The following is a 23,894-nucleotide window of genomic DNA, read 5'->3' on the forward strand; positions in this document are numbered from 1 at the left end:
TTTATGTCATTTTTCTGACCCCATTGATAGATGCATCATCCATGGCACCATGGGCTTGCTTGATTTATTTCGTTATTGAAAGTCCCTAACTTCTGTTTTCCACCTTGGATTCTATGTCATAATCCCTTTTCTGTTCAACCAGAACATCCCAACATCCCCAGGACTCTGCTTAGTCCTGTTCTTTGCCCTTCTGGTGAAAACTGCAAATGTTATTATTGTGTATATATTTTATGATAAGGAGAACAAAGTAATAAGAAGAAAAGAAAAAAAGAGAGAAGAAAAGAAAAGAAAAGAAAAGAAAAGAAAAGAAAAGAAAAGGGCGGCTGGCCAAGGTGGGAGGAGCAAGGTAGCCCAGAAAAGGATGAGAAATGCAGCAGCAGGCAGAGTTAAGGTTCCTCTACCCAGACTCAGCAGCAGCAGACAGCTCAGGATCCCCACCTAACCCCCCAGAAGATGGTTGGCTGTAGGGTCAGGCTGTTTTTTCTATCCCCAACTGGTTTTCTGCTGGCCAGCAGGAATGTAAGCACTAGACCAAATACAGGGAGTCCTTATTTCTCTTGACCCATGATACACACTGTCACAGGGAACCAGGGTGCCAGAAACAGTTTTAAGAGGGAGAGAAGAGGGGAGGGAGTGGCCAGTATTTCAGGCAGGTAGCCAGTGATTCAGGAAAGTGGTGCAGTCGTCCCTAGAGGATCACCAACTTCACAGGATCCCCTTTGACTGGTGGGAAAGAGTATCTTTGTCTGAGAGACATGATACTATTCCTGTCTTTAGCGAATGAGCAGCTTGAGAAGGAGGAGAAGTGCCCAGTCCTCCCAGCTTAGTGCTCTCTGTTCTCAGGGATGCCCCAGTTACTCTTGAGAAAATTCTGGCCCAATGTGGTTTCACGACAGCCTAATAAACACTCCAGGATATGATGAGCGTGTGCACGGAAATAACTTGGGTACCTTGCCATGTCTGAAGATTCTTAGGCACTCTTTATTTCGAGAGACTACAAGGTGACAGCTTTGGTCCAAATGCACATGAGAATTCAGTTTTTGAAAGTACTTCAGATCAATGAGGGGAATGTGAATTTCGTTCTTTAAACATGTTTCTATTAGATTTAGTCATTTATTTATTTATTTATTTATTTTTATTTAATTTTATGTGTATGACTGTTTGCCTGAGTGTATGGATGTACACCTGTGCATGTCAATGGATGGTTGTGAACCGCTGGATGGGTGCTGGGAATTGAACCCAAGTCATCTGCAAGAACAGCACATTTTCTTAACTGCTGAGCTATCTCTCTAGACCAAGATGAATTTAGATATCTCACCTTCAAACTTATGGTATAGTCACTTATCACTTATTGGTTGTAGATATATTTTGAGGAAATTACCTTTAGGTAATTTGATGGTTGTACACATTATGCAGAATGTACTTAAACATAATAAGATGGCTATTGTGTCACTGGTGTATACAATCAATGATAGGGGATCATCATCATCATCATCACCATCATCATCATCATCATCATCACTATCACCACCATCTGCACAGTCCATTGTTGGCTGAAATGCTTTTACATGGTGAGTAATTGTACTTGGTTTCCCTACCTAATTCTTTTGAATCTAAATGGATGGATCAAAACTTCCAATATGGAAGTCAAATCAAGAGAATTGGAGAGCAAGTCAAAGGATGCAAGAAAATATTTACAAACTATTGTCATATACAGACTATGTTGTGGCTTAGATCTCTAGTGGCACCTCCCTTCCCCCAACCTCACCGCACCCCCCTGCACCACAAGCTCTTGTCCTTGAATTCTTGGTCCCAGCTGGTGATACTGTTGGAGGAGGTTGTGGAGTCTTGCCAGAGGAAGTGTGCCACCGTGGGCAGACCTTGAAGTTTTGCAGCCCGGCTGGACTTCCTATGTGCTTCCCGACTGTAGAGAAAACGTGACTGCCTCTGCTCCAGCAGCCGTGCCTCTCCACACGGATGGACTGTATTTCTTTGAGCTGTAATTCATTAACCAGATAAATGCCTCTTCCCTTAAGTTGTCTCCTGTCAGCAATTTGGCCACAGCAACAAGAAAATTCTGTTTATTAGCCAAGATGTTTAAGTTTAGATATGTTTATTAGCCAAGATGTTAAGTTTAGTTTAAAGGTTATCTTTATTTTTTTATTAGATATTTCCCTTATTTACAATATCTCCTTTCCCAGGTTCCCCTCCAAAGAATAAAAATAAAAATAAAATAAAATAAAAAACAAAAACTAAAACAAACCCCTGTTCTCTCCCCCCTCCCCCTGCTCACCACCCCACCCCCTCCTGCTTACTGGCCCTGGCATTCCCCTACACTGGAGCATAGACCTTTCACAGGGCCAAGGGCCTCTCCTCCCATTGATGACCAACTTGGCCATCCTCTGCTATACATATGCTGCTGGAGCCATGAGTCTCACCATGTGTACTCTTTGGTTGGTGGTTGAGTCCCTGGGAGCTCTGAGGGTACTAGTTAGTTCATATTGTTGTTCATCCTAAGGGGCTGCAAACCCTTCAACTCCTTGGGTGCTTTCTCTAGCTCCTCCATTGGGGACCCTGTACTCAGTCCAATGGGATGGCTATGAGCCTCTACTTCTGTATTAGTCAGATACTGTCAGAGCCTCTCAGGAGACAGGCCCCTGTCAGCCAGCACTTGCTGGCATCCACAATGGTGTCTGGATTTGATGATTGAATACGGGAAGTATTCCCAGGTAGAGCAGTCTCTGGATTGTCCTTCCTTTAGTCTCTACTCCATAGTTAGTCTCTACAATTCCTTCCATGGGTATTTTGTTCTCCCTTTTAAGAAGAAACGAAGTATTCACACTTCGGTCTTCCTTCTCCTTGAGTTTCTTATGGTTTGTGGTTTCTACTTTGTGTTTTCCGATCTCCTGGGCTAATATCCACTTATCAGAGAATGCATACCATGTGTGTTCTTTTGTGATTGGGTTACCTCACTCAGGATGATATTCTCCAGGTCCATCCATTTTCCTAAGAATTTAATAAGTTCATTGTTTTTAATAGCTGAGTAGTATTCCATTGTGTAGATGTACCAAATTTTCTGTATCCATTCCTCTGTTGAGGGACATCTGGGTTGTTTCCAGTTTCTGGCTATTATAAATAAGGCTGCTGTGAACATGGTGGAGCATGTGTCCTTATTACATGTTGGAGCATCTTCTGGGTATATTCCCAGGAGTGGTATAGCTGGGTCCTCTGGTAGTACTATGTCCAATTTCCGGAGGAACCGCCAAACTGATTTCCAGAGTGGTTTTACCAGCTTGCAGTCCCACCAGCAATGAAGGAGTGTTCCTCTTTCTCCACAACCTCGCCAGCATCTGCTGTCACCTGAATTTTTTATCCTAGCCATTCTGACTGGTGTGAGGTAGAATCTCAGGGGTTTTTTGATTTGCATTTCCCTGACTGGTGTGAGGTGGAATCTCAGGGTTGTTTTGATTTGCACTTCCCTGATGACCAAGGATGTTGAACATTTCTTTAGGTGCTTCTCAGCCATTCGGTATTTATCAGTTGAGAATTCTTTGTTTAGCTCTGTACCCCATTTTTAATAGGGTTATTTGTTTCTCTGGAGTCTAACTTCTTGAGTTCTTTGTATATATTGGATATTAGCCCTCTATCAGATATAGGATTGGTAAAGATCTTTTCCCAATCTGTTGGTTCCCGTTTTGTCTTATTAACAGTGTCTTTTGCCTTACAGAAGCTTTGTAATTTTATGAGGTCCCATTTGTCGATTGAGCTTGATCTTAGAGCATAAGCTATTGGTGTCCTATGGCCACTTGATCTTTGACAAAGGAGCTAAAACCATCCAGTGGAAAAAAAGACAGCATTTTCAACAAATGGTGCTGACTCAACTGGTGGTTAGCATGTAGAAGAATGCAAATTGATTCATTCCTATCTCCTTGTACAAAGCTCAAGTCCAAGTGGATCAAGACCTCCACATCAAACCAGAGAAACTAATAGAAAAGAAAGTGGGGAAAAGCCTGGAGCACATAGGAACAGGGGAAAACTTCCTGAACAGGACACCAATAGCTTATCGACAAATGGGACCTCATACAGTTGCAAAGCTTCTGTAAGGAAGGTTGTCTTTAAAAGGCCCATTTGTTGAAAGCTTGGTCCCCACTGATAGATTTTTTTTTAACTGTTGTTTTTCCTATGACAAGGTCTTACTCTGAATTCCTGGCTGGTTTGGAACTCACTATGTAACCTAGACTGGTCTCAAACTCAGAATCCTCTTGCTTAGAGTCTCCAGTGCTGGGATTACAGGTATGAGCCATCATACATGGCTTGGATCCATTTGAGAGTTCATTGAACTGCAAGATCTCTATCCTAATCAGTGATGTGTCCACTGATGGGCTCATGACTTGATAGCATTATCAGAAGATTGTGTAACTAGTAGGTAGGGAAGGTTGGAGGAAGTAGGTTATGGGGATGTGTCTTTGAGAGCTGTATCTTGTCCTGGCTCCTTCCTCTTTCCTCGTCCTTCCCATTTTCCCTTCTCTCATCCTCTTTCCCCTTTCTTCTCTCCTCCTCTCGCCCCCCTCCTCTTTCTTGTCTCCCTCTCTGTTTCCTGACTACCTTAAGGTGCGTACCTTTCCTATCACATGCTCCTAACCTTATAATAGTCTGCCAACTTCATGCCTAAAGCCATAGATCCAAGTGACCTTAGACTGAAACCTCTGAGATGGAGATTCATAACCAATTCTTCATCATTTACACTGATTCTTTCTGGGTACTTTTCTATGAAAGCCCAGCCATGAAACACTCACACAAAAGTATCTGAAGAACTCTTAAAACTCAACTCAACAATAAAAAAAAAATAACCTGTTCAATTTATTTTAAAAAGTGAGGGTAAAGGTGTGACATCAGCGAGGATATACAGATGGAAGTTAGGCACACAAACAGATAGGCTAGAAAAGACAAAACTCAACAGGCAGGAAGAAGAACAGTTGTGGGTGGTCATGGGTAAGAAATGGGTAAACAGGCAGAACACGAGGCTTGTGCCCACTCTATATGACATGACAACGAGGGACATCTGACAGTATACATCATCCAAATCCATAGACGATAGAACCTCGTGAGTGAATGTTGGCTTGTTTTAACAAATGTGAAGCTGTGATGTAGGAAGTTGATAGTGAACTTGACTGCACGTATGTAGATAGGTGATATGTGTGACCTTTGTGTTTTTTTATTGTCCTGACTTAAAAACATCTATTAAAAATTAACCCACAAGAAAACAAAACTATAAAGATGAGAATTATTAATGAAATAATAAAAAAAAACTAGTTAATTCCAGCAGGTGGATAGATGAATAAGTTTTGGCTTATCCAGAAAGTGAAATTGTACTCAGCAATAGAATGAAGAAAATCTGGGCATGTTGGCACAGGCCTGTAGGTAATCCTAGCTCTTCAGAGGCTAAGGCAGAAACATTGACACTTCAAGGCCAGTCTGGGCTACTGTGAGTTCAAGGCCTACTGAAGGAACTTAGTGAGGTCCTATCTCAAAATACAAAGGGGGAAAGCTGGTGATGGCTTTAGCTGAGGTCCAACAATTTCATACAGCACACACAATTTACTATCCCAAACTTCATTAAGGGGACCCTTGAAGTGGCTATATTTTATTGTATATGATTTATATAAAATTCAGTAAAAAATTAGATAATAAAAGTTTACAATAAAACTTGAAAGATTTTTATTTTTTTATTATTTTTTATTTTTATTTTCATTTTTTGGTTTTTGAAGACAGAGTTTCTCTGCATAGCCCTGGCTGTCTTGGAACTCACTCTGTAGACCAGGCTGGCCTCGAACTCAGAAATCCGCCTGCCTCTGCCTCCCAAGTGCTGAGATTAAAGGCATGTGCCACCATTCCTGGCAATTTAAAAGATTTTAAAAACAAATACATAATTGTGTGATATGGAACCTCACTTAAACATAGCCTAAAGCTATAGAAGAAAAAAAAACTGATAAAATTCAATTATAGAAATAAAGGTATTCAATTATAGAAACTTTTTTTTTGGGAAAAAAAAAGTTTGTAAAGTAGAAAAAGAACAAGCTAGAAAAAAGATCCGCAACTTGGCTTCTTTGCTTCCTAAATAATCCACTTGGCCTAAGTAAGGCACTAGAACAAATATCTTGTGTTATGATCTAAGTGACTGACTTCAGTCACACACGTTTCAGATCTCACTTGGGAAGTTGACTGGGGCGTGGGGTATGAGGAGGCTGCTGCAGATTGAGGATGGAAGGGAAAACGAAGGCAGGGAGAGGAGGCGCTTGGTGTGGCAACTGAGGCAGCTAGTGATGACCTAGGAAGATGTTGTCCCTGGGTCCCTAGATCTCTAGGTCCCTGACAGCAGGCTGGTGGAGATTCCTGGTTGCTGACATCTTGGCTTAACTGGAGCCTGGGAGGGCAGTAGGGCTCTTCAGTTCTGAAGACCTAGAACAGTAATAGGAGCTGGGGCTGGGCTAATCATGGACAACGGGCTTCCTGGAGAAAGTGATTGGCAGTCATGGAGTCTGTTTTATTTGCATAATCCCTCACCAGAGACAGAAAGATGCAACCATATTAAACTACAGTTGTATCTCCAATGTAGCCATTTTTGCTGTTGTTGTTGCTGCTGCTGCTGCTGCTGTAGCTGCTCCTGCTGAGCACACATACCTGGGTTTAGGGTGTGTGCACCTATCAAGATTGAATAGGGAAACTCTGGAATGGGAGAGGATTTCCATTTCTTTTTTTCAACTTCCGGGTCTTGATCGAGACGAAGAAAAACATCTTTTTCTTTTGAGTTAGAGTCCCCAAATCAAATCACAGAGAGGAAAGAGATGGAAAACTCCACTATGCTGGGTGTCCTCCCCCTGCCCCCCCCCCTTAGCCTGATAGGTTCTAGAAACCTAGTTTCTGATTAACCAGAGCCTAGCCCAGATTAGACATGATGACTCGACAGATCACACATGTAGCCTGGGCTCCTTCCCTCATGGCAACTCTTTCTGCTTTCTAAATAAAGATAGCTTAACTTCTAGATCAAGGTCGATTGGTTAGAATAACACGCAGGACTGGTCAGATGCTGGGTCCTGTCCAGAGCTGGTGTTCTAGTGTCGGGGCAACCTGTGGTCCTCAGCTCACTTGACATTTCTCATCCCTGAGGGCAGATGGCCTGGTGGCCTTGATTCTGGCTTCTTTTAGGGGGAATCCCTTGCCCCTGTAACCCAGAGATTCTCCTCTAGCTTTGGGGCCAGGCAGTTTCCTTGCAGCAGCCTCCCTTTGTGGGAAGACTGTTCCAACTTGGGTGTAAGCCAATGGAAAGTCCTTATCTGCCAGCCAGTGATGTCTAGGATTCCAGTATAGCCCCAAGTCTTTCTCAGGGTGAACTTTTAAGCACAAAAACTATGTCCTGGGTTGACATACTTCATTGAACACAAATAGTTAGCCAGATGCAGAACTCCAGAAGCCGGAAGGCAAGGTTAGTACATTTAGAGACTTTCCCAGGACGATGGGCTTTGATGGATTAAGCCTTTGTTTTAGTTCTGGCAGGTGGTGCTGTCTACATCTTGGAGTTTTATAGCCTGAATAGATAGATTATTTCTTGATAGATTATTTCTCCGAGGGTGAAATGAGCCAATTCAAGACAGATTAGATTATATCAAAGGCAGGTTTATTGGGAAGCTGCTCTCAGGTGAGTACTGGCACCAAGGATTGAAGCCAGGGGAATTGCCATGGGGAGAGAGGGATCAGGAGAGGGGAAAGAGAAAGAGAGAAAGGGAGAGAGCACAGAGAGAGAAGCAAAAGAAAAGAGAGAGACCAAAATGTCTGGATTATATAGGGAGGAGACTCTGGGGGAAGGGCAGCTTCTTGGGCTTCCCCTGGGCTGGAAGGTTCAAGTCAAGGTTGGAGGCAGGCCATGCCAGGTAGGGACTGAGGATGGTGGGAGAACCTGGAAGCTAGGTCTGCTTTGATATGTAAAATATGCACCTCAGTCCCTTGTCCCAGGGTCCAGAAACCAGACACTTCAATCATGGAATCAGTTGTGCTAAGATCTGGGGGCCTACTTGGATGTAGGGCCCTGTTACACCTTCCTCAGAGCTATCAATGGCTCTGACCCCCTGAAGCCATTGAAACTTGGAGGTCTTTCTTAACTTTCTGGGTATCTTGGGGTGACAAGCACTTAGCTAGGTGTTGGGGTGAGGCCTGCTCTGTGCAGTGGACAGACAAGTAAGCAGGGTCTAAGGTGTCCTGCTGTGAAAAAGGGGATGAATGGGGTGTGGAGGTAAGGGAGGAGCCACGGGATTGTTCTTGGCATTTTAGGACAAAGCCTAGGGCTACCTGTCTTCAATATGCCAATTAAAGAGACAAGTAATAGCAGAGAAAGAAGAGCAAGCAGAGGGGTTCAGTGACCCCAAGTTCATACTCAGGGTTGTAACATGAGGTTGAGGTTCAAAGAAAGGGCAAAAGGTATGCATGCCTACATTGTCTTGGTCAGGGTGTGATCCCATCCATCACTGATCCACTATTGTTGGGGTTCTAGTCTCTACTCCAATGTGGTGGCAACTTGTCAGAAGTGTGTGACATCTCTTCCTAGGAAGTAGGTACCAATTCATGTGGTCTATTGTTTCAAGGGAGAGGCAAGTCTGTCATCAGAATAGTCTTTGATCTTACCAGGATGGTTTTAGAAGGCAGAGGAAGTACCTAGTGGAGGAGATGAGAGAGATTCCTGAAGGAGGTGATGTTTTTGATCCCACAAGGAGTAGCCTATGTGGAAGCAGGAAGCTGAGTGAGGTTTGGAATCCCTGGGCAACTCCTTCCTTCTGCATTTGTCAGGGGGCAGCTCCTTGGTCTGATTGTCAAGCTCTGCTGCCCCCCCCCAAGCTCTAATGCAAAAAGGAGCCATTAATACAATGAACATTTATCAGCTCTGCAGTTTCTGAGGTCAGTGTCTCGGAGCAGCTTAGCTGGATGCTCTTGGTCAAGATTGCTCCATGAAGATGTTCCTTGAGCCAGTCTTCTTGAAGTTTGACTCAGGCCAGAGAATCTGCTTCCAAATTCATTTGGTTGTTAGCTTCAGTTTTTCTCCACAGCTGTGGCAAGAGCATAGGTGTATGTGTGTGTGTGTGTGTGTGTGTGTGTGTGTGTGTGTGTGTGTGTGTGTGAGAGAGAGAGAGAGAGAGAGAGAGAGAGAGAGAGAGAGAGAAAGAGAAAGAGAGAGAGAGAGAGATTAACATATGAAGGAAGCCAATTTGATAGAAGGATTGGAAATCTGTGCCTGCTGAACTTCTTAAAACAAAATCGAATCTGCTGGAGAAGAGCCCGAGAGACCTGGAGAAGATATTTTCCCTGTAATGACCTCTAAAGGATCAGAACTCAAGGTGTTAGAACTTTTGAACCTCTGTGTTTCCCAGCTCAGTGGTCCATTTCTGTCCTTTCTGTGTTTTCTTTCTTAGTAAGATGCCTCTGTTTCTATCTCTATCCACATATCCCTGGTCTAATTTGTTATCTTGGCACACAGCTTACAGATCTCAGTAGTGCTCCTCTGGACTCTGATTTGCACCTATAAAAATAGGGCTGTCATAATACGGTATCTAACTTTTATTGGAGTAAGTAAGACACACACACAAACACACAAAGGGGGCAGGGCTCATAATATTGGTGCAATAGAGCATGAGACTACACAAACATGATGCTATCTTGAAGACTGGGTACCTCACAGCCTATGGTTAGACTGAGTCCCATCACCTGCGATGCTAGATGTAACGGCACACACACAGGGTTCTTAGACACCCATGCCTCTTCTCTAACTGAAGTCCATTAGCACTCGACTGGTCATTTTGGTGCCAGAGAGCTGGCTTGGCACGTAGAGCACTTGCTGGCAAGCCTGAAGAACTGAGCCTGCTCCCTTGAACTCATATGGAGGAAGGAGAAACACAAGCTATCCTCTGACCTCTACACATGTGCAGTGGCACATACAGGCACACACAAGCACACACACAATAAATGAGTGTAAGAAAATTAAAACAAAAATTTCTTTTAAAGTTAGTCATTCCCTCCCCTCCTTCCCAGCGAGTGAGGTCTGTCTTGGTCTCACACCCTTTTTGTTGTTGTTGTTGTTTACAAAAGTTCTTACATCTCATTTCTTTCCTTGGGGGATTTGGGACCTATTCAGAACAAATGAATGGATAGCTACTCACTAACTCAGTTAACCAGCTGTTAACTAACTAACTCAGTTAACCAGCTTTCTTTTGTAAGCCTAGGTTGAGCCAGGGTCTCTTGAATCATACAACTTCAAAACATCAAGACAGTTTTCATCAAGCGACAACACACACTGCTCTTCTCTTCCACTCAGAGAGGGCACACATTTGATGTGTTGGGAAGGATGCCTGCTTAGACTGTGGATGAACCTGGCTCCATCACTGGCCAAGGTCCTTCGCTTCTCTGAGCTTTGGTTTCCTTATCAGTTAACTGAGTTGTTTTGAAGACTAAACAAGGCAATCTATGCAGAGTCTGGTGTTTTCCCTACTGATTGCAATGGCTTTAATACTATCAATATCATCTGATTTCAAGGCCTGACTTAATATTTCTATTTTAAATCTCTTTCTTTGTGTGTATGGGTGTGTGTAGGTTGGTATAGGTGCACATGTGTGTGCATGCCCATACATGTGAATGTGTGTGTGTGTGTGTGTGTGTGTGTGTGTGTGTGTGTGTATGTAGGTCAGAGACGATGTTGGGTACTCTTTTCTAGTGTTCTCTCCATTTTGAAGCAGGGTCTCTAATTGAATTGACCTTGTAGCTCATTTGGTTCAGATGGATGGGTGGCCAGTAAGTCCCAGGCATTCACCTGTTTGCATCTGACACAGCACTGGGGTGACAGACACTCACTATAGTGCATGGCTTTTTACGTAGGTGCTGGGGATCTGAGCCTCCCAGCCATCTCCTCACGCCATCTCCCTACCTCCTCTCTATTTGAAATCCATTCTGTTTGAAAATGAAATAGCCTGTTGAGCCAACATGTCACAACTTAGTATTTCTTGGCCACTGCCTTGTGTTCCTGTCGTGCCTCTCTTCACGGTCAGATTTTTAATTCATTGTCTTTTTACTAAAACGTCTCTAACAAAGCCCAGTATGAGCCAGGGCATATAGGAGTTAATAATTAGTTAATCTTTTTCACAGTGGTAGGCATTCCTGGGGATGGCTGGGAGTGGATTTCTTGTTCTGAGTTCAGAAAATTCTTGGGGAAGCCGAGAAAAGGACGAGCAGAGCAGAAGTCTATTGGAGCCGAGCAGAGCAGAAGTCTATTGGAGCCAGCCGCTTTGCAAGGTATTTCACTTGCTTTGAAGCTGTTGGGACTTTCTAACTAACTGCTACAATCCTCATTACAGCTAGCAAACAGCAGAAAAAGATTCTTAAGCCAGATTGGATTTTTTTTTTCATTAAGACTGTAGGAATGAGCTGGGCAGTGATGGTGCACGCCTTTAATCCCAGCACTTGGGAGGCAGAGGCAGGCGGATTTCTGAGTTCGAGGCCAGCCTGGTCTACAGAGTGAGTTCCAGGACAGCCAGGGCTACACAGAGAAACCCTGTCTTGAAAGCTGGAAAAAAAAAAGGAAAGAGAGAAAGAAAGAAAGAAAGAAAGAAAGAAAGAAGGAAAGAAAGGAAGAAAGAGAAAGAAAGACTGAAAGAAAGAGAGTGTAAGAGTTGAGCAAATATGGCTGGAGAGATGGCTCAGCAGTTTAGAGCACTGACTGCTCTTCCAGAGGTCCTGAGTTCAATTCCCAGTAACCACAAGGTGGCTGACAACCATCTGTAATGGGGATCTGATGCCCTCTTCTGGTGCGTCTGAAAAGAGCATCAGTATAAACCTACATACATTAAATAAATAAATAAATAAATAAATAAAATCTTAAAAAAAAAAGAAAAAGAATTGAGCAAATAGGGACACATCATAAAAATACCAAGGAGCAAGGAATGTCCATTAAGCCTAAAGACAGAGCTTCAGAAGGGTTTACCAAGCAAACATTAGCCCCCAGGAGATGCCCTAATTGTGGGGAGTAGTGCCCGGTTCCAGGAAACGCCCCCAGTAAGGGGTGGATTCCCCACACTCCTCCTACATGCTATCGGTATTTCCCCTTCACCTGGGGCACAGAGGTCAATGAGAACAAAAGACAATGGGCTCCACCAATGAGAGATAACCAACTCATGCTGTAAACCTATGTACTGGGAAGGTATAAAAAGTGTGTGTGCTTTTGTTCCTGGGGGTCGCCTTTGCTCTGAATGCAGGCTGACCCCAGTATACTGGCTCAATAAAAACCTCATGCAATTTGCAGCGATTTCCCTCCTGATTCTTTGCAAGTGGGGCACCCACGCCGAATTTAACAAGAGAAAGAAAGAAAAGACCGCAGGAATGAATCTTATTTCTGTGAAAGAAAATAAACTCTCACCCTTCAAAATTCTGCTTAAAATATACCAGTCTAATAGTAATCTGAAAGTATAAACAGTTCTTCCAACCAAACCCTAGACCACAAGTGTTCATTGCTTTGCCACAGTTGACAACATGTTTATCAATATGGAGACATTTTCTAATATGGGAAGAATGGTTTTGTTAAATCATCAACATTTTGGAATCCAGTGGCTGGCTACAAGTGCTATTTTTAGGGACTTTGTGACCTGTATAAATGTGTTGACAGCTCCAGTGTCTAGTTACCAAATGTGAGTAAAGCTAGTCCTCATTTAAAAACTGAACTCATTATAAAGCTGACCTCCAAGGCCAGGCTGTTTGAGTACTTGTTCCTTAAATAGTGCCTGGCAGTGTCTGTTCCATTCCACACTACGTGTACTGTCAGAGCCCTTGGAAAGATACTGTGGAAACATTCTGGCACTGGCCTTAGCCCTGGGTCACTTTGTGGGTAAATGATGAGCCCTAAGAAGGGGCTTTCTTCTTGAAAAATTCCTACTCCTGAATTAAAATGTGCAAGGGTTCTGTTAATCACTTCCAAGAGTCAGTAGGTCCTAGGGTAAGAAACTTCATCTGGGCTCAAGTTGACCCAAGAAACTTGGCATCTCAAGAAGAGACTAGAGTCTTTGAGACCACTCATTGGGCAATGAGTAGAGCAATCAGTGGTGAGAAAACTTTGGTTCCTGAAGCCAGCTTGGAGTGCTAAGGGAAAAGGATGAATGTTAAAGAAAGTTGTAATTAGAAGTGATGTTTCTCCAGGAGCATGGTAGAGTCTGGTAGTTGGTGGTTTTTGAGGAGCATTATCACTGTAAGTGACAACCTTATCTATGATTGCTTTAGTTCTTCTTCATGCTGCCCATGGCTGAGCACAGTAGTCTTAGGAATGCACAAAAGGAGAGGAGCACATGCCAGCACCAAATTATACCTCTCTTTTTGAAAGAAGACTCCAAACAGACAGAAGGGAATACTACAGTCCCCTTCTGGGCCTATAAGACCCCTACTGTGAAGCCTCGTGTGCTTTCCCAAAGGGCTCTAGGGTCTGTCTGGTGTGACCCGGAGAACACTCCATTTTGCAAATGACAAATGTGATTTGTTTCCTTCCTTTTCACGAAGTGCCTGGGGTAAACTGAGGCTCTGTCTGTCTTGGACAATTGCAAAAATTTGTGAATGAATAATTTCAGTCAATGCCAGGTCCTGTTTGCTCATCCCCACGGAAGGTCCAGCACAGAACCCTTGTTGACTTGCCTTGGAGGTAGGGGAGATGTCAGGTGTATTCTCTGATGGCAGAGCCTCAGCAGGAGGAGCAGAGATGGAGTTCAGTGTCAGCCATAGTGAGGTGTTCACATAGAACTTCTCTGAGGGCCACTAGATAATCTCACTGAGGGAGACGGAAAGGCTTAAGTCACAGTCAGGTAGAACGTGCGAAAAAAGCTGTGGTTCTCAAAATTCAGAAAGATGCTAATGGAGAGAAGGGGCTATCTTTACCCAAGGCAGGGCTATGGGAGCTACTGGGCTGGGAGAAGTTAGTGGCACATGGTCTGGAGATAACTCAAAAGAGTAATACAAATAAAGGTCAGTGTGGTTTCTACCATCGGCTGGAGAGTTTACTCTAAAGCGTTGCTGATGAAGGGCACCTCTCTGTTGACTAGGTGCTTCAGTCCTTGACAGGTTAGTATCTCTGTCCTGTGTGGTTCACCTCTGGTTTGGGAAATTATTATTTCTGTAGACATGCTTCGACCAGGTACCGGGCCTATGCTCATCTGAGGTGCTTGAACTGAAATGAGACATGGTAGCTTTAGGATAATAAAAAGAGGGGCTTCTAAGGAAGGTTGACCCTCCGGGTCAGTCAAATGTTGGGATTCTGAGGGTTTCCCCTAAAAGCTACAGTTAGGGGAGCAGTCCATTCCCCTCTGTGTGTAAACTAGTCTGATTTGGAACTTTTTTGTTACGGGCAACAGAGAGTTTCAGCTTTAGAAATCCCCTTTCTGGGCCCCAGGCCAGCAAACCCTCGGAGCATTTGGCTGCGTAAGAGGTGTGTGCTGATTTTCACCTAGGAATAGGAACAGCGTTGGAGGCTGTGATTTCTAAAGATTTTTGACTTTGGTGACCCCTGTCATCACTAAGCAAATATGCACTGGCAGGTCACAGAGACACCTTCTGTGTGCAACAGGACTCAGTCGAAAGCTGTTTGGCCCCCATCCAAGGCAAGTGTTTACAGAAGTTACCTAAAGCACATAATTAGAGAGCCTCGGGCAAGGACCTGAACTAGGAGAGCAAGGGTTTTTTTTGTTTGTTTGGCTGGTTTTTTTTTTTTTTTTGCTTTAGCTTTTGCTTTTGGTTACTCCCAGTAGACTAGGCTGGCCTCAAACTAACAGAGGTTCACTTGCCTCTGCTTCCCTGAGTGCTGGGATAAAAGGTGAATGTTACTGCTGCCCGGCTGGAGGACAGCTTTTGAGTGAGATTCTAGACCATGAGAGAAGGAAATATCTGAACCAGGATCACATGTGTTTATCCTCTGCATTTGCTTAGTGTAATGGGTCTCACCCTTCCTAACACTGCAACCCTTTACTTCAGTTCTTCATGTTGTGGTGACCTCCAACCATAACATTATTTTCACTGCTACTTCATAACTGTCATTTTGCTACTGTTATGAATTACAATGTAAATATCTGTGTTTTTGGATGGTCTTAGATGACCTTTGTGAAAGGGTCTTTTGACCCCCAAAGAGGTCAAGACACACAGGTTGTGAACCGTTGCCTTTAAGGGAGACGACCAGGGTAAACAGCATTTCACATGGCAATGGTCTGGAAATGAAGCTTTAGAAAACAGAAGACTGCTTGGACATGGGTTTAATCCAACAGAAAGTCTTTATTAACCAGTCACTGACAGCCCTAGGTGTTCAGGATCCCAGCGTAGCCCCAAGCCTTTCTCATGGTGAGCCCTTTAACACACAAACCATGTCCCCGGTTGACATACTTTACTTAGCAAGAACAGTTAGGCAGTTAGCTGAACTACAGAAGCCAAAAGCAAGGTTAGTACATTTAGAGACTTCCAGTACTATGGACTTTGATGGATTTGGTCTTTGTTTTAGTTCTGGCAGGTGGTGCTATCTATGTTCTGAGTTTTACATCCTGAATGATACTTCCATTATGGAGTCGAGATCTGGAGGCCTACTAAGATCTGGAGGCCTACTAAGGTCTTGGGCTCTGTTACAGTTTTTTGTTTTTTTACAGTTTTGTTTGTTTTTAGGCAGGGTTTCTCTGTGTAGCCCTGGCTGTTCTGGAACTCACTCTGTAGACCAGGCTGGCCTCGAACTCAGAAATCTGCCTGCCTCTGCCTCCCAAGTGCTGGGATTAAAGGCGTGTGCCACCAGTGCCCAGCTACAGTTTAATTTTTTGATTTGTCCTATGTCTTAGTTAGGGTTTTACTGCTCTGAACAGATACCATGACCAAGGGAACTCTCATGAATTGAGAGGTTCAGTCCATTATCATCAAGACAGGAACATGGCAGCATCCAGGCAGGCATGGTGTGGGCTGAGAGCTGAGAGTTCTACATCTTCAGCTGAAGGTTGCTATCAGAATACTGTCTTCTAGGCAGTTAGGAGGAGGGTCTTAAAGTCCATACCCACAAAGACATACCTACAGCAACAGGCCACACCTCCTAATAGTGCCACTCCCTGGGCCAAGCATATACAAACCATAACATTCTAGGTCGACTCTAGTCAGTAGTTGATATGTTGGTTAAAAAGCTGGCATTTTACTTCTAGCAGGATGGTGGATTCTTAAAACTCATGATCTTTTTTTTTTTTTTCAAACAAGGTTTCTCTGTGTAGCCATGGCTGTTCTGGAATTCCATCTGTAGACCAGGCTGGCCTTGAACTCAGAGATCTGCCTGCCTCTGCCTCCTGAGTGTGTGATTAAAGGCATGTGCCACCACAGCCCTGCTTAATTGTATTATTTCTTATTTAACTTTTTGTTACATTTATTTATTTATTTATTTATTTATTTATTTATTTATTTATTTATTTATTCTCTCTCTCTCCCTCTCTCTCCCTCCCTCTGCCTCTCTCTCTCTTTCCCTCTCTCTGTCTCTTGGGGTGTGCATACGTGTACAGGCTTGTGCATTCGTGTACACATGTCATGGTGCACATCTGAGGGCAGCTTATGGAAGTCAGTTTCTTCCTCCCTCATGTGGGTCCAGGAGGTTGAACTTGGCATTGGGCTTGGTGACAAATGCCTTTTCCCTCTAAGCCATCTTGCCATGGCTGGTTTCTTAATGTGAAGGATCACTTTGTCCCTCAGAGTCACTGGGCTCTATTGGGGTCACATACTAATCCCTGGATCAGTCAATGGTCTGGAAGACAGAGATTGGTTTGTTTGGGCCACAGGTCTGACCTAGCTGAGTTTCAAAACTTCATTTTCTGTCACACAGCTATTCCCTCCTTTCTGGTCATAGTGTTTAAAGATGGTTCCTATCTCTCTCCCTTTTCCTTCATGACAAATCATACACAGGTTAAGACATATGGTATTATTCACAGCCTCTTAGACCATGGGTTGTGAGCCTGCTGGAGTCTTATAACTAAATATAGAGGTCATGAAGAATTTACCAGCAGTGTGAGGTTTCTGAATGTTCCCTGAATTCAAACTCAAACGTGGAATGACTCTGAATGGATGCTTGCCTGGGCTGCATCCCACAGCTTCACTGCTGCTTTGGTTCTGAATACATAAAATGTGAGCTTTGAGTGGCCACACCTCGCTGGCCAGTGTACTCCCTGGTACCCCTCTGCTCAGATCTGGGACTGTTGAATGAGTTGCAGTGTTTTTTTCAGTATGTACAAATTTCTCTTTATACAAACATGATGGTCTAATTTCCAAAAGGAAGGACTTTCAATGTTTTCCCACTACCTTTCCTCAGCACGCACATACTGAATTACTTCATCTTTGGATTGTATTAGGTAAGAATGCTTGATTTTAAAAGTTGCTGTTTGTTTGTATTGCTCCCTTGAGTTCAAGTTTAGGACAGAATTTCCAGCAATTTCTGAAATGGAGTTTAATACATGTCCACTGCTTTTTACTATACACATATGCAAATAACAGCTCAGCCTTTGTGATCATAGAATCAAAATACAGATAACTGAATGTGTAGTAAGATGTTTATTTCTGGAAATTTTGGGTGTAGTTTTAAGGGCTTATTGGGCAAGCCTGAAACGGGCAGGGCATGCTCCAGGAATGGGGATGGAAAGGAGTGCCGTCCATAGGTGGCGTTTCTTCTTTCCAAGGGAAGCTTCAGTTCTGCTCATGAAGTCTTGGAATGAACGGACTCAAGCCCACCCAAGAGTAGGTAGGAGAATCCTCCTCACTTAACGTTAACTGGCTGTGCTCTTCAGTCACATCTAGAAAATATCTAGGTTATCACGGCCATATCTAGGTTGATGAGGGACTCTAAGTAGGCAAGATGACCTATTGAAATCCTGCATCGACCTCCCCAACTCCTGCCTCCCTGCTGGGCCTCAGATCTAAATATCCAGCTGTCTGTCTAGCATAGCCATCAGTCCCTCTGTCCGGCCATTCTCTCAACTTATGGTACTTCCTGTTCCTATTCTACCCCTCTGACTTCTCAACCACTGGCTCAAACAAAACACCCTCAGTCATCTCTGGTTCTCTGTCTCTCACTTGTGCACCTGTAAGCAAGTACTACTTGATGTCCCCATCTCCACTGTCCCCTCTCAGCTCAGGTGCTCCTGTCTCTGGTCTGGACGCTTATCCAGCACATGCAACCAGTCTCACATTCCTGCCTTACTCTCTTCCTAATTCCACACACTCACCAAAGAGATCCTTTAAAAACAGAAACCAGATTTACCTGATTCTTATTTACTTAAGCTCATCTGTAACATCCCACGGCTCTCTGGGAATTATTTCTGGAGGCAGAGACTTTAAGAGAAACAGTCCTAGAAATACTGTTCCATTATTCACTTAGAAAAAAAAACACCACCACCACCATCACCACCGTCCCCATCACAGCCATCATGACCTCCATCCCTATCATCATCACCAATCTGATGTATAGTAATATGCTTCAAGCTAAACTGCCACCATCTTCAGAAGTTCTGCTGGGTTTGCTCACAAAAGATCCACAGAGCTGGACCTGCTGACTTTTGGCTTTTTTTCAACAGAAGGAGGTGGCAGGGCAGGTCCTGTGCCCCTCACCTGAGTATCCAGCTACACTTCCTAGCCAGGCATATGCATTTCTGTTCTAACTGCATGTGGTCTTGGGGGAGAGGCTAGAGGATATTGGTAGAGAAGAATGAGGGGAGGAGGTTCCATCTCTGCAGCCACAGGGAAGCCCTTGTCCCTGGTCGCCTTTCAATGTGGCTACTTTAAGGTCACCCACATACCTGTCCACACACAACCCCTCATCCACTGCTCTGTATCTAGGCCTAAGAAGCTCATTGGCTCTTCCAGGTGAACTGTGGTGGAATTGTGCCTTGGTCTGACAAGGGGACTTGAGGAGGAGGGGAAGACATTATTTATGTCTTCCCCAGGGAAGGAATTTAGCAACAGTGATAACATCTTCGAAGTCTAAGGACCAACTGCCGTGCAGGAACCAGGAGAAGCCTCCTAGAAATATCTAGAAAAGGCAGGAAGTGGAAGAGGTAAAGAATGGAGAGCCTTCTCTCATATGTGAGTCTCAGTACACAGGGCAGTAGAAGTGGAGATGTCAGGGCACATAGCATGGGCAGCTTATTTCCTAAATAACAATGGAAAGAGCTGTAGTTTCCCCTAAGCCTTCGAGCACTCAAGACTCAATAAAGAGAAGTTACGGGGCAGACAATATTTGAGAGAGAATGGGATTCACTCCTCATCCAGTGGGTGGAAAAAGACAGGCAAGGGAAGGGTTGGAAGGCTTTCTGGTTATTTCCATTCTCCACATCTGACATCTATTCTCTTTCCTATTTGTTTCTGGGACCAGACCTAATGGATTCCTCCTCCCTAGGTCCCTGGCCCTTTATGGTCAGATTAGGTCCAGCCAATGGAAAAAATAAGTTGTGAGGAGATTGGCGGAGAGAAGACAAGGGAGTAGTATGTTTTCTAGGGCTCTCCCTCTCCCACTGTGCTTTTAAAAATGCACTGTGGTTCTATCCCTGGGCTGGTGGTTCTGGGTTCTATAGTAGAAAGCAGGTTGAGCAAGCCATGAGGAATAAGCCAGTAAACAGCATCCCTCCATGGGCTCAGCTTGGCTCCAGCCTCCAGTCTCTGCCATGTTTGAACTCCTACCCTGACCTCTTTTGATGATGAACAGTTATATAGAAGTGTAACTTTCCTCCCCAAGTTTCTTTGGTTGTAATATTTCATGGCAGCAATAGTGACCCTAAGTACGAATCACGTGCCATCTGTCCAGCCTCTGAGCACACTTTAAAATGCTCTACGATGTGAAACCCATTCCTGGCAGACGAGCCTTTCTCTACAGGAACAGCTTTCCCTGGCATCTGGTAATCATTTCCACTTTTTTCCTTTCATGTCTAGAGGCAGAAAGGTCTTCTGAGTCTGCCAGCCAGTGGGCGCACAGCTCATAACCCCTTGCTAGTTGCCATGTGCCCGCTCTCTGAGGCCTGTCTCCTGCTAGAAGCCCTTCTGCTACACAAAGGGGATTGTCGGCCATTCTTGGAAACCAAAATATCCAGGACAACAATGGTATGGTTGGAAGGACAGAGGAGCAGAGAACACACAGACAGCGGGATCCTACTGTGATCCAGCTGTTCACTCATCCGTGCTTGCAAGCCTTCGGTGGTTTGCTAGCAACCAGCTAGCTCATGGAGACGCAGACTGAAGGTCTGACTTTGTCATAGGCAGACTGACTTGTCCACTTGGTCAAGGAGACTTTGTAAATCCTGCTCCTGGTGCCTTCTCACAGATTGCCTTTGCCCATCAAGCCATGGTGAGGTGACAGTGCGGAGGAAGATCTGGATATAGGGGAACCAGCGTGTCACTTCCCGGCTGTGTGATATGGGTAAAGTGGCATGGCCTTTCCAAACCTTAGGGTTCTCTCTTGTGTATGTCGACACTGTTGCTTTCTGGGTTGTATTTTGGGAGGATTGTACAGGATTAGACATGTGGTGGTACCTAGAAGGACCCGCTCTAGAGTGGAAGAAGTCTTATCGACTTGGGACGCTTTGCCTTTAAGAAGAGCCATTGTTGTCTGGGGTAAGGGGAATAGGTCAGTTGGCAGAATGTCTGCCTGATATTCAGGAAACTCTGGGTTCAGTAGCACTGCGTAAAATAAGTATGATGACAGGTGTCTGTCATTCCAGCACTTGGAAGCCTGAGGCTGGAGGGTACACAGTTAAAGGTCATTGTTGGCTACACAGTATGTTCGAAGCTAGCCTGGAACACATGAGACCCTGCCTTAAAAAAATCAAATAGTTGTTGGAGGAGCATCATATTCCCCAAGGTTCAGGGGTCAAACTTGTCTGCCATGCAGAGGGTTCGCTTGTCCTTTAGTGTGCGTCATGAGGGCGGGGGATGAAGTTTGGTGGTGGGGTGCTTGTAGAGCATTGAAAATTTCAAAAGGAAATTATCTTCCATGACACGAAACTAAAAACACCCAGCTTGTCTACGAGTGCTCTCCTGCCTTCCTGTGTCCTGGTGACTAGAAGAAAGCAAGGCCTGAGACTCACTGGGGGGGAGAGGTGAACTGATCCATGCTAATGCCTGGCCCCTTCTGCTTGGAATAGACTCCATCTTGACACCCCTCAGACACTGAAGGGTCCGGTCCTTGTTCTGTGCCACCAGTACCCTATGAATTCCTCTAGGTAACGTAGTCACATCACATGTAGACTCTGTTCCCTTTTCTTGAGCACATGACAAGGACTTGGGACTCCTAGAGGGAGGAGTGATTTCAAGAGAAGATCTGCTGAATGAAGCACCTGCCTGGTGTGATGGTGGACATCTGTGCCTCCTGGACTCCGGGTTGGTGGAGAGACAAGACAGAGTTAGATGATGTTCTCCTGGGGCTGAAGTGAGTGGGAGAAGCTGCCACCAAAGTCAGGTCAAGGTCAGAAATGCTGAGTATCCCACAAGTCTCGGGACAGTCTGGCTCAATGAGGAATTGTCTCCCATGTCCTGCCTGACATTCAAGTAGGAGAAAAACCTGTTTATAACTCCCTACGTCTAAAACCTAATTCTATTTAATATGTAAACACAGAAGTGTTTTTGCCAGATTTTAGTAAACATGGACTTTTCTAGCAGTGCAATCATTGTGTCAGTCAAAGAGGAATGTGCTTTGTTGGCTTTGAAACTGTGCCATGTCACTGGTGGAACACTGTTCCAGGTCTGGATACCCAATTCACCCTTCTTTCGTCTGTCTCCATATACAGCAGCTGTATTCATGCGTCTGTGATTCTCATTTCACAATGTCAGAAGCAAAGACAAGTTTGCAGTCATTATGATTTACAGTAAACACAGCAGAGGACAGCAAGTCCAAGGGGAGAGCGATGGGATGCTGAGGACCCTGAGGGCAAAGGACCTTTTGGAATAAGCTTCAAGGAGGGCTTTCTGGGAGGTGAAGGAAGGGAGGAAGGTGAGTAGTGAAAGCTGACAAAGAGCCCAGTCAAGGCTAGAGGCTGCAATACCTAGGGCTTTACAGGAAATATCAGAATACGGTTATAAACGGAGTTTATGTACGTGAGTGTTGTGGGGACTGGATACTGAGATTTGGGACCTAACAAAGGCCTTGAGGCCACAGGAAGGATTTTTACTTCCGTCTTGTTTGGGATGTTTGGGATGTCACTGAAGAGCAGTACCTATCACATTTGTTCATTGATTGGGTAAGATAATCTTTTTCCCCGCCCCCATGGTAAAGGTTGTTGCTACCAAGCCTGACTGATAACTTCATTTCCCAGGACCTACATGGTAGAAGAAGAAGAGCATGTTCTGAAGGCTGCCCGCACTCTGACTTCTACACGTCTCCTGCAGGACATGTACCCTGCCCCCTAATCAACAAAGAAATGTAACAAAAATATATAAAGCTATAGAACTCAACCGGAGGGAGTCCAGGATCAGTCTGAGATGTATTACAGTGCTAGAAAGCAGAGTTGTCAAAAAAGGAGTTGAAAAGACACAGTGTCTAACCTGGAAGAACTCTCAGTGATGAGATATGGCTATGGGACTGTCTAAGCAACCTTAACAAGCGCAAACACAGGAAAGAGAAGGAGGAGGATGGTGTAGAAACTCAACCCAGAAATTCCAACCCAGGGTTTCTACCCCATCTTTCACCATTTAGTTCCTGGATAAAATTTTGACACACACAACCTTTATATTTACAGTAAGCCTTAAGCAGCAGATAGCTACCCTCTATGTTATTACAACCCACTTTCCTATCACTAACCTTAAATTATTACTTACTATGTTTCATCTGGGCTGCTCTTAACTCCATTTGGCCAGCCCTCTGGGCTATGTTTTCATGGCTCACCTAACTCAGGGTGGCTTCTCTCTCCTTCTTCACCTTCTTCTCTTCCTTGTGCTTCTCTTCCGACTCCAGGCCCTGGAAATCTAAACCCCCATCTATGTCTCTTCTACCCAGCTATTAGCTATTGGCATCTTTTATTTACCAATCAGAGATAACATGGGGGGGGCAGGTCATTTAGGGCTACCTGTAAACTCCAGGTCTTGGGGCCCAATGTTAGCATTAGAATACAAGCAACAGCAGACCAACCCACTGCATTTCTTTCTTTTTTGCGATTAAAAAGGCTCTTTCTCTTATAGTAACAAACAACATACAGTAGGAATTATTTAAAACAATTATGAAAATGATTAAGTATGAATTACATTTAAGTCTAGTCTATATTTTGTAACTTAGATGAGGTTCTTTACCATTTATCCTATCTCGAGTTTACAATTCTGTACCTAAATCACTTCTATTTTAACTTGTATACCATCCTAAAGCCATCCTTTAGATCTAGAACATCTTATTAAATCCTAAGCAGCTTAAGTTTCTTTGTGAGACTATAACTATCTCTTCTTCAGCCCTGTTATAGATTTGAGAAGGAATAAATATTTGAGTATGTAGGAAGTGTAGGAACACAGCTTCTAAAAATTAAATAATTGACAGAGACAGCTGGCTGTCTGGATAGTCTCCAAATTCTTTATATCGTTAGAGCATCCAACTTCAGCCTTCTGGCCCAGAACATCTGACAGACCTTAAGTGAAGCAGGAATTATGAAGGATTAGCTTACCCTGTTTTGGCAGAGCTTAGCAGTCAACTATTCTGTGTCTGTTTGCCTGTTTTGGACAGAATTCTACTGCAGATAAAATTAGGGCACTTCTTGCCCATGGCTAGCTCATCACAATCAAAGCAACTCCACATGGAGGTATTGATGCTCATCTTTTTTTTTTTTTTTTTTTTTTTTTTTTTTTTTTTTTTTTTTTTTTTTTTT

Source organism: Mastomys coucha, unplaced genomic scaffold, assembly GCF_008632895.1.
Source record: "Mastomys coucha isolate ucsf_1 unplaced genomic scaffold, UCSF_Mcou_1 pScaffold23, whole genome shotgun sequence".
Classification (NCBI taxonomy): Eukaryota; Metazoa; Chordata; class Mammalia; order Rodentia; family Muridae; genus Mastomys; species Mastomys coucha.